The sequence below is a fragment of the Pan paniscus genome, chromosome 23 (genome assembly GCF_029289425.2).
Source record: "Pan paniscus chromosome 23, NHGRI_mPanPan1-v2.0_pri, whole genome shotgun sequence".
Classification (NCBI taxonomy): domain Eukaryota; kingdom Metazoa; phylum Chordata; class Mammalia; order Primates; family Hominidae; genus Pan; species Pan paniscus.
The window spans coordinates 23,206,404-23,218,935 of record NC_085927.1 but is presented as its reverse complement, the minus strand read 5'-3'; positions in this window follow the sequence as shown (position 1 = coordinate 23,218,935).

Genomic DNA, 12,532 nt, shown 5'->3' with positions numbered 1-12,532 from the left:
ATATATGGATAGCTTGATTCCTTCGTTGGAAACGGGAATATCTTCAAGTAACAACTAGACAGAAGCATTCTCAGAAACTTCTTTGCGATGCTTGCATTCAAGCCACAAAATTGAAAATTCCTTTTCATAGAACAGTTTTGAAACACTCTTTTTGTAGAATGTGTAAGTGAAAACTTGGAGTGCTTTGAGGTCTCTGGTGAAAAAGGAAATATCTTCCCTCAAAAACGTGACAGAATAATTCTCAGAAAGACCTTTGTGATGTGTGTACTCAACTCACAGATTTGAACTTTCCTTCTCATAGATCAGATTGGAAACCCTCTTTTTGTGGACTCCACAAGTGCATATTTGGATAGCTTTGAGGATTTTGTTGGAAACGGGAATATCTTCCCAAAAAAACTAGACAGAATTATTCTCAGAAACTTGTTTGTGATGTGTGTACTCAACTAACAGAGTTGAACCTTTATTTCCATAGAGCAGTTTTGAAACACTCTTTTTGTGGAATCTGCAAGTGGATATTTGGATAGCTTTGAGGATTTCGTTGGAAACGGGAATATCTTCGTATAAAAAGTAGTCAGAAGCATTCTCAGAAACATCTTTGTGATTTCTGCATTCAAGTCACAGCGTTGAACATTCCCTTTCATAGAGCAGTTTTAAACACTCTTTTTGTAGTATCTGGAAGTGGACATTTATAGCGCTTTGTGGCCTATGGTGAAAATGGAAATATCTTCCCATAAAAACTAGACAGAAGCATTCTCAGAAACTTGTTTGTGATGTGTGTACTCAACTAACAGAGTTGAACTTTTCTTTTGATAGAGCAGTTTTGAAACACTCTTTTTGTAGAACGCGCAAGTGGATATTTGGATATCTTTGAGGATTTCGTTGGAAACGAGAATATCTTCATATAAAAAGTAGACAGAAGCATTCTCAGAAACTTCTTTGTGATGTTTGCATCGAAGTCACAGAGTTGAACATTCCCTTTCATAGAGCAGGTTTGAAACACTCTTTTTGTAGTTTCTGGAGTTGGACACTTGGAACACATTGATTCGTTTCGTGAAAAGGAAATATCTTCCCATAAAATCTAGACAGAAGCATTCTCTGAAACTTCATTGTGCTGCGTGTACTCAACTCGCAGAGTTGAACTTTTCTTCTCAAAGACCAGATTTGAAACCCTCTTTTTGTAATGTCTGCAAGTGCATATTTGGATAGCTTTGAGGATTTTGTTGGAATCAGGAATATCTTCACATAAAAACTAGACAGAAGCATTCTCTGAAACTACTTTGTGATGTGTGTACTCAACTCACAGAGTTGATCTTTTCTTCTCATATATCAGATTTGAAACCCTCTTTTTGTACAGTCTGCAAGTGCATATTTGGGTAGCTTTGAGGATTTCATTGGAAACGGGAATATCTTCCCATAAAAATTAGACAGAAATATTCTCAGAAACTTCTTTGTGATGCTTGCAGTCAACTCACAGAGTTGAACATTCCTTTTCCTACAGCAGTTTTGAAACACTCTCTTTGTAGTATCTGGAAGTGGACATTTGCTGCGCTTTGAGGCCAATGGTGAAAAAGGAAATATCTTCACCTAAAAAGTAGACAGAATCGTGCTCAGAAACTTATTTCTGCTGTGCGTACTCAACTCATGGAGTTGAAGCTTTCTTTAGATACAGCAGTTTTGTAACACTCTTTTTATAGAATCTGCACGTGGATATATGGATAGCTTGATTCCTTCGTTGGAAACGGGAATATCTTCAAGTAACAACTAGACAGAAGCATTCTCAGAAACTTCTTTGCGATGCTTGCATTCAAGCCACAAAATTGAAATTTCCTTTTCATAGAACAGTTTTGAAACACTCTTTTTGTAGAATGTGTACGTGAAAACTTGGAGTGCTTTGAGGTCTCTGGTGAAAAAGGAAATATCTTCCCTCAAAAACTTGACAGAATAATTCTCAGAAAGACCTTTGTGATGTGTGTACTCAACTCACAGAGTTGAACTTTCCTTCTCATAGATCAGATTGGAAACCCTCTTTTTGTGGACTCCACAAGTGCATATTTTTATAGCTTTGAGGACTTTGTTGGAAACGGGAATATCTTCCCAAAAAAACTAGACAGAATTATTCTCAGAAACTTGTTTGTGATGTGTGTACTCAACTAACAGAGTTGAACCTTTATTTTCATAGAGCAGTTTTGAAACACTCTTTTTGTGGAATCTGCAAGTGGATATTTGGATAGCTTTGAGGATTTCGTTGGAAACGGGAATATCTTCGTATAAAAAGTAGTCAGAAGCATTCTCAGAAACATCTTTGTGATTTCTGCATTCAAGTCACAGCGTTGAACATTCCCTTTCATAGAGCAGTTTTAAACACTCTTTTTGTAGTTTCTGGAAGTGGACATTTATAGCGCTTTGTGGCCTATGGTGAAAAAGGAAATATCTTCCCATAAAAACTAGACAGAAGCATTCTCAGAAACTTGTTTGTGATGTGTGTACTCAACTAACAGAGTTGAACTTTTCTTTTGATAGAGCAGTTTTGAAACACTCTTTTTGTAGAACGTGCAAGTGGATATTTGGATATCTTTGAGGATTTCGTTGGAAACGGGAATATCTTCATATAAAAAGTAGACAGAAGCATTCTCAGACACTTCTTTGTGATGTTTGCATCGAAGTCACAGAGTTGAACATTCCCTTTCATAGAGCAGGTTTGAAACATTTTTTTGTAGTTTCTGGAGTTGGACACTTGGAACACATTGATTCGTATCGTGAAAAAGGAAATATCTTCCCATAAAATCTAGACAGAAGCATTCTCTGAAACTTCATTGTGCTGTGTGTACTCAACTCGCAGAGTTGAACTTTTCTTCTCAAAGACCAGATTTGAAACCCTCTTTTTGTAAGGTCTGCAAGTGCATATTTGGATAGCTTTGAGGATTTTGTTGGAATCAGGAATATCTTCACATAAAAACTAGACAGAAGCATTCTCTGAAACTACTTTGTGATGTGTGTACTCAACTCACAGAGTTGATCTTTTCTTCTCATAGATCAGATTTGAAACCCTCTTTTTGTACAGTCTGCAAGTGCATATTTGGCTAGCTTTGAGGATTTCATTGGAAACGGGAATATCTTCCCATAAAAACTAGACAGAAATATTCTCAGAAACTTCTTTGTGATGCTTGCAGTCAACTCACAGAGTTGAACATTCCTTTTCATACAGCAGTTTTGAAACACTCTCTTTGTAGTATCTGGAAGTGGACATTTGCTGCGCTTTGAGGCCAATGGTGAAAAAGGAAATATCTTCACCTAAAAAGTAGACAGATGCGTGCTCAGAAACTTATTTCTGCTGTGCGTACTCAACTCATAGAGTTGAAGCTTTCTTTAGATACAGCAGTTTTGTAACACTCTTTTTATAGAATCTGCACGTGGATATATGGATAGCTTGATTCCTTCGTTGGAAACGGGAATATCTTCAAGTAACAACTAGACAGAAGCATTCTCAGAAACTTCTTTGCGATGCTTGCATTCAAGCCACGAAATTGAAAATTCCTTTTCATAGAACAGTTTTGAAACACTCTTTTTGTAGAATGTGTACGTGAAAACTTGGAGTGCTTTGAGGTCTCTGGTGAAAAAGGAAATATCGTCCCTAAAAAACTTGACAGAATAATTCTCAGAAAGTACTTTGTGATGTGTGTACTCAACTCACAGAGTTGAACTTTCCTTCTCATAGATCAGATTGGAAACCCTCTTTTTGTGGACTCCACAAGTGCATACTTGGATAGCTTTGAGGACTTTGTTGGAAACGGGAATATCTTCCCAAAAAAACTAGACAGAATTATTCTCAGAAACTTGTTTGTGATGTGTGTACTCAACTAACAGAGTTGAACCTTTATTTTCATAGAGCAGTTTTGAAACACTCTTTTTGTGGAATCTGCAAGTGGATATTTGGATAGCTTTGAGGATTTCGTTGGAAACGGGAATATCTTCGTATAAAAAGTAGTCAGAAGCATTCTCAGAAACATCTTTGTGATTTCTGCATTCAAGTCACAGCGTTGAACATTCCCTTTCATAGAGCAGTTTTAAACACTCTTTTTGTAGTTTCTGGAAGTGGACATTTATAGCGCTTTGTGGCCTATGGTGAAAAAGGAAATATCTTCCCATAAAAACTAGACAGAAGCATTCTCAGAAACTTGCTTGTGATGTGTGTACTCAACTAACAGAGTTGAACTTTTCTTTTGATAGAGCAGTTTTGAAACACTCTTTTTGTAGAACGTGCAAGTGGATATTTGGATATCTTTGAGGATTTCGTTGGAAACGAGAATATCTTCATATAAAAAGTAGACAGAAGCATTCTCAGAAACTTCTTTGCGATGCTTGCATTCAAGCCACAAAATTGAAAATTCCTTTTCATAGAACAGTTTTGAAACACTCTTTTTGTAGAATGTGTAAGTGAAAACTTGGAGTGCTTTGAGGTCTCTGGTGAAAAAGGAAATATCTTCCCTCAAAAACTTGACAGAATAATTCTCAGAAAGTACTTTGTGATGTGTGTACTCAACTCACAGGTTTGAACTTTCCTTCCCATAGATCAGATGGGAAACTCTCTTTTTGTGGACTCCACAAGTGCATATTTGGATAGTTTTGAGGATTTTGTTGGAAACGGGAATATCTTCCCAAAAAAACTAGACAGAATTATTCTCAGAAACTTGTTTGTGATGTGTATACTCAACTAACAGAGTTGAACCTTTATTTTCGTAGAGCGGTTTTGAAACACTCTTTTTGTGGAATCTGCAAGTGGATATTTGGATAGCTTTGAGGATTTCGTTGGAAACGGGAATATCTTCGTATAAAAAGTAGTCAGAAGCATTCTCAGAAACATCTTTGTGATTTCTGCATTCAAGTCACAGCGTTGAACATTCCCTTTCATAGAGCAGTTTTAAACACTCTTTTTGTAGTTTCTGGAAGTGGACATTTATAGCGCTTTGTGGCCTATGGTGAAAAAGGAAATATCTTCCCATAAAAACTAGACAGAAGCATTCTCAGAAACTTGTTTGTGATGTGTGTACTCAACTAACAGAGTTGAACTTTTCTTTTGATAGAGCAGTTTTGAAACACTCTTTTTGTAGAACGTGCAAGTGGATATTTGGATATCTTTGAGGATTTCGTTGGAAACGGGAATATCTTCATATAAAAAGTAGACAGAAGCATTCTCAGACACTTCTTTGTGATGTTTGCATCGAAGTCACAGAGTTGAACATTCCCTTTCATAGAGCAGGTTTGAAACATTCTTTTTGTAGTTTCTGGAGTTGGACACTTGGAACACATTGATTCGTATCGTGAAAAAGGAAATATCTTCCCATAAAATCTAGACAGAAGCATTCTCTGAAACTTCATTGTGCTGTGTGTACTCAACTCGCAGAGTTGAACTTTTCTTCTCAAAGACCAGATTTGAAACCCTCTTTTTGTAAGGTCTGCAAGTGCATATTTGGATAGCTTTGAGGATTTTGTTGGAATCAGGAATATCTTCACATAAAAACTAGACAGAAGCATTCTCTGAAACTACTTTGTGATGTGTGTACTCAACTCACAGAGTTGATCTTTTCTTCTCATAGATCAGATTTGAAACCCTCTTTTTGTACAGTCTGCAAGTGCATATTTGGCTAGCTTTGAGGATTTCATTGGAAACCGGAATATCTTCCCATAAAAACTAGACAGAAATATTCTCAGAAACTTCTTTGTGATGCTTGCAGTCAACTCACAGAGTTGAACATTCCTTTTCATACAGCAGTTTTGAAACACTCTCTTTGTAGTATCTGGAAGTGGACATTTGCTGCGCTTTGAGGCCAATGGTGAAAAAGGAAATATCTTCACCTAAAAAGTAGACAGAAGCGTGCTCAGAAACTTATTTCTGCTGTGCGTACTCAACTCATAGAGTTGAAGCTTTCTTTAGATACAGCAGTTTTGTAACACTCTTTTTATAGAATCTGCACGTGGATATATGGATAGCTTGATTCCTTCGTTGGAAACGGGAATATCTTCAAGTAACAACTAGACAGAAGCATTCTCAGAAACTTCTTTGCGATGCTTGCATTCAAGCCACAAAATTGAAAATTCCTTTTCATAGAACAGTTTTGAAACACTCTTTTTGTAGAATGTGTAAGTGAAAACTTGGAGTGCTTTGAGGTCTCTGGTGAAAAAGGAAATATCTTCCCTCAAAAACTTGACAGAATAATTCTCAGAAATTACTTTGTGATGTGTGTACTCAACTCACAGAGTTGAACTTTCCTTCTCATAGATCAGATGGGAAACTCTCTTTTTGTGGACTCCACAAGTGCATATTTGGATAGCTTTGAGGATTTTGTTGGAAACGGGAATATCTTCCCAAAAAAACTAGACAGAATTATTCTCAGAAACTTGTTTGTGATGTGTATACTCAACTAACAGAGTTGAACCTTTATTTTCATAGAGCGGTTTTGAAACACTCTTTTTGTGGAATCTGCAAGTGGATATTTGGATAGCTTTGAGGATTTCGTTGGAAACGGGAATATCTTCGTATAAAAAGTAGTCAGAAGCATTCTCAGAAACATCTTTGTGATTTCTGCATTCAAGTCACAGCGTTGAACATTCCCTTTCATAGAGCAGTTTTAAACACTCTTTTTGTAGTTTCTGGAAGTGGACATTTATAGCGCTTTGTGGCCTATGGTGAAAAAGGAAATATCTTCCCATAAAAACTAGACAGAAGCATTCTCAGAAACTTGTTTGTGATGTGTGTACTCAACTAACAGAGTTGAACTTTTCTTTTGATAGAGCAGTTTTGAAACACTCTTTTTGTAGAACGTGCAAGTGGATATTTGGATATCTTTGAGGATTTCGTTGGAAACGGGAATATCTTCATATAAAAAGTAGACAGAAGCATTCTCAGACACTTCTTTGTGATGTTTGCATCGAAGTCACAGAGTTGAACATTCCCTTTCATAGAGCAGGTTTGAAACATTCTTTTTGTAGTTTCTGGAGTTGGACACTTGGAACACATTGATTCGTATCGTGAAAAAGTAAATATCTTCCCATAAAATCTAGACAGAAGCATTCTCTGAAACTTCATTTTGCTGTGTGTACTCAACTCGCAGAGTTGAACTTTTCTTCTCAAAGACCAGATTTGAAACCCTCTTTTTGTAAGGTCTGCAAGTGCATATTTGGATAGCTTTGAGGATTTTGTTGGAATCAGGAATATTTTAACATAAAAACTAGACAGAAGCATTCTCTGAAACTACTTTGTGATGTGTGTACTCAACTCACAGAGTTGATCTTTTCTTCTCATAGATCAGATTTGAAACCCTCTTTTTGTACAGTCTGCAAGTGCATATTTGGCTAGCTTTGAGGATTTCATTGGAAACGGGAATATCTTCCCATAAAAACTAGACAGAAATATTCTCAGAAACTTCTTTGTGATGCTTGCAGTCAACTCACAGAGTTGAACATTCCTTTTCATACAGCAGTTTTGAAACACTCTCTTTGTAGTATCTGGAAGTGGACATTTGCTGCGCTTTGAGGCCAATGGTGAAAAAGGAAATATCTTCACCTAAAAAGTAGACAGAAGCGTGCTCAGAAACTTATTTCTGCTGTGCGTACTCAACTCATAGAGTTGAAGCTTTCTTTAGATACAGCAGTTTTGTAACACTCTTTTTATAGAATCTGCACGTGGATATATGGATAGCTTGATTCCTTCGTTGGAAACGGGAATATCTTCAAGTAACAACTAGACAGAAGCATTCTCAGAAACTTCTTTGCGATGCTTGCATTCAAGCCACGAAATTGAAAATTCCTTTTCATAGAACAGTTTTGAAACTCTCTTTTTGTAGAATGTGTAAGTGAAAACTTGGAGTGCTTTGAGGTCTCTGGTGAAAAAGGAAATATCTTCCCTCAAAAACTTGACAGAATAATTCTCAGAAAGACCTTTGTGATGTGTGTACTCAACTCACAGAGTTGAACTTTCCTTCTCATAGATCAGATGGGAAACCCTCTTTTTGTGGACTCCACAAGTGCATATTTGGATAGCTTTGAGGATTTTGTTGGAAACGGGAATATCTTCGTATAGAAAGTAGTCAGAAGCATTCTCAGAAACATCTTTGTGACTTCTGCATTCAAGTCACAGCGTTGAACATTCCCTTTCATAGAGCAGTTTTAAACACGCTTTTTGTAGTATCTGGAAGTGGACATTTATAGCGCTTTGTGGCCTATGGTGAAAAAGGAAATATCTTCCCATAAAAACTAGACAGAAGCATTCTCAGAAACTTGTTTGTGATGTGTGTACTCAACTAACAGAGTTGAACTTTTCTTTTGATAGAGCAGTTTTGAAACACTCTTTTTGTAGAACGTGCAAGTGGATATTTGGATATCTTTGAGGATTTCGTTGGAAACGAGAATATCTTCATATAAAAAGTAGACAGAAGCATTCTCAGAAACTTCTTTGTGATGTTTGCATCGAAGTCACAGAGTTGAACATTCCCTTTCATAGAGCAGGTTTGAAACACTCTTTTTGTAGTTTCTGGAGTTGGACACTTGGAACACATTGATTCGTATCGTGAAAAAGGAAATATCTTCCCATAAAATCTAGACAGAAGCATTCTCTGAAACTTCATTGTGCTGTGTGTACTCAACTCGCAGAGTTGAACTTTTCTTCTCAAAGACCAGATTTGAAACCCTCTTTTTGTAAGGTCTGCAAGTGCATATTTGGGTAGCTTTGAGGATTTTGTTGGAATCAGGAATATCTTCACATAAAAACTAGACAGAAGCATTCTCTGAAACTACTTTGTGATGTGTGTACTCAACTCACAGAGTTGATCTTTTCTTCTCATAGATCAGATTTGAAACCCTCTTTTTGTACAGTCTGCAAGTGCATATTTGGCTAGCTTTGAGGATTTCATTGGAAACGGGAATATCTTCCCATAAAAACTAGACAGAAATATTCTCAGAAACTTCTTTGTGATGCTTGCAGTCAACTCACAGAGTTGAACATTCCTTTTCATACAGCAGTTTTGAAACACTATCTTTGTAGTATCTGGAAGTGGACATTTGCTGCGCTTTGAGGCCAATGGTGAAAAAGGAAATATCTTCACCTAAAAAGTAGACAGAAGCGTGCTCAGAAACTTATTTCTGCTCTGCGTACTCAACACATAGAGTTGAAGCTTTCTTTACAAACAGCAGTTTTGTAACACTCTTTTTATAGAATCTGCACGTGGATATATGGATAGCTTGATTCCTTCGTTGGAAACGGGAATATCTTCAAGTAACAACTAGACAGAAGCATTCTCAGAAACTTCTTTGTGATGCTTGCATTCAAGCCACAAAATTGAAAATTCCTTTTCAGAGAACAGTTTTGAAACACTCTTTTTGTAGAATGTGTACTTGAAAACTTGGAGTGCTTTGAGGTCTCTGGTGAAAAAGGAAATATCTTCCCTCAAAAACTTGACAGAATAATTCTCAGAAAGACCTTTGTGATGTGTGTACTCAACTCACAGAGTTGAACTTTCCTTCTCATAGATCAGATGGGAAACCCTCTTTTTGTGGACTCCACAAGTGCATATTTGGATAGCTTTGAGGATTTTGTTGGAAACGGGAATATCTTCCCAAAAAAACTAGACAGAATTATTCTCAGAAACTTGTTTGTGATGTGTGTACTCAACTAACAGAATTGAACCTTTATTTTCATAGAGCAGTTTTGAAACACTCTTTTTGTGGAATCTGCAAGTGGATATTTGGATAGCTTTGAGGATTTCGTTGGAAACGGGAATATCTTCGTATAAAAAGTAGTCAGAAGCATTCTCAGAAACATCTTTGTGATTTCTGCATTCAAGTCACAGCGTTGAACATTCCCTTTCATAGAGCAGTTTTAAACACTCTTTTTGTTGTTTCTGGAAGTGGACATTTATAGCGCTTTGTGGCCTATGGTGAAAAAGGAAATATCTTCCCATAAAAACTAGACAGAAGCATTCTCAGAAACTTGTTTGTGATGTGTGTACTCAACTAACAGAGTTGAACTTTTCTTTTGATAGAGCAGTTTTGAAACACTCTTTTTGTAGAACGTGCAAGTGGATATTTGGATATCTTTGAGGATTTCGTTGGAAACGGGAATATCTTCATATAAAAAGTAGACAGAAGCATTCTCAGACATTTCTTTGTGATGTTTGCATCGAAGTCACAGAGTTGAACATTCCCTTTCATAGAGCAGGTTTGAAACATTCTTTTTGTAGTTTCTGGAGTTGGACACTTGGAACACATTGATTCGTATCGTGAAAAAGGAAATATCTTCCCATAAAATCTAGACAGAAGCATTCTCTGAAACTTCATTGTGCTGTGTGTACTCAACTCGCAGAGTTGAACTTTTCTTCTCAAAGACCAGATTTGAAACCCTCTTTTTGTAAGGTCTGCAAGTGCATATTTGGATAGCTTTGAGGATTTTGTTGGAATCAGGAATATCTTCACATAAAAACTAGACAGAAGCATTCTCTGAAACTACTTTGTGATGTGTGTACTCAACTCACAGAGTTGATCTTTTCTTCTCATAGATCAGATTTGAAACCCTCTTTTTGTACAGTCTGCAAGTGCATATTTGGCTAGCTTTGAGGATTTCATTGGAAACGGGAATATCTTCCCATAAAAACTAGACAGAAATATTCTCAGAAACTTCTTTGTGATGCTTGCAGTCAACTCACAGAGTTGAACATTCCTTTTCATACAGCAGTTTTGAAACACTCTCTTTGTAGTATCTGGAAGTGGACATTTGCTGCGCTTTGAGGCCAATGGTGAAAAAGGAAATATCTTCACCTAAAAAGTAGACAGAAGCGTGCTCAGAAACTTATTTCTGCTGTGCGTACTCACCTCATGGAGTTGAAGCTTTCTTTAGATACAGCAGTTTTGTAACACTCTTTTTAAAGAATCTGCACGTGGATATATGGATAGCTTGATTCCTTCGTTGGAAACGGGAATATCTTCAAGTAACAGCTAGACAGAAGCATTCTCAGAAACTTCTTTGTGATGCTTGCATTCAAGCCACAAAATTGAAAATTCCTTTTCAGAGAACAGTTTTGAAACACTCTTTTTGTAGAATGTGTACTTGAACACTTGGAGTGCTTTGAGGTCTCTGGTGAAAAAGTAAATATCTTCCCTCAAAAACTTGACAGAATAATTCTCAGAAAGACCTTTGTGATGTGTGTACTCAACTCACAGAGTTGAACTTTCCTTCTCATAGATCAGATGGGAAACCCTCTTTTTGTGGACTCCACAAGTGCATATTTGGATAGCTTTGAGGATTTTGTTGGAAACGGGAATATCTTCCCAAAAAAACTAGACAGAATTATTCTCAGAAACTTGTTTGTGATGTGTGTACTCAACTAACAGAATTGAACCTTTATTTTCATAGAGCAGTTTTGAAACACTCTTTTTGTGGAATCTGCAAGTGGATATTTGGATAGCTTTGAGGATTTCGTTGGAAACGGGAATATCTTCGTATAAAAAGTAGTCAGAAGCATTCTCAGAAACATCTTTGTGATTTCTGCATTCAAGTCACAGCGTTGAACATTCCCTTTCATAGAGCAGTTTTAAACACTCTTTTTGTTGTTTCTGGAAGTGGACATTTATAGCGCTTTGTGGCCTATGGTGAAAAAGGAAATATCTTCCCATAAAAACTAGACAGAAGCATTCTCAGAAACTTGTTTGTGATGTGTGTACTCAACTAACAGAGTTGAACTTTTCTTTTGATAGAGCAGTTTTGAAACACTCTTTTTGTAGAACGTGCAAGTGGATATTTGGATATCTTTGAGGATTTCGTTGGAAACGGGAATATCTTCATATAAAAAGTAGACAGAAGCATTCTCAGACATTTCTTTGTGATGTTTGCATCGAAGTCACAGAGTTGAACATTCCCTTTCATAGAGCAGGTTTGAAACATTCTTTTTGTAGTTTCTGGAGTTGGACACTTGGAACACATTGATTCGTATCGTGAAAAAGGAAATATCTTCCCATAAAATCTAGACAGAAGCATTCTCTGAAACTTCATTGTGCTGTGTGTACTCAACTCGCAGAGTTGAACTTTTCTTCTCAAAGACCAGATTTGAAACCCTCTTTTTGTAAGGTCTGCAAGTGCATATTTGGATAGCTTTGAGGATTTTGTTGGAATCAGGAATATCTTCACATAAAAACTAGACAGAAGCATTCTCTGAAACTACTTTGTGATGTGTGTACTCAACTCACAGAGTTGATCTTTTCTTCTCATAGATCAGATTTGAAACCCTCTTTTTGTACAGTCTGCAAGTGCATATTTGGCTAGCTTTGAGGATTTCATTGGAAACGGGAATATCTTCCCATAAAAACTAGACAGAAATATTCTCAGAAACTTCTTTGTGATGCTTGCAGTCAACTCACAGAGTTGAACATTCCTTTTCATACAGCAGTTTTGAAACACTCTCTTTGTAGTATCTGGAAGTGGACATTTGCTGCGCTTTGAGGCCAATGGTGAAAAAGGAAATATCTTCACCTAAAAAGTAGACAGAAG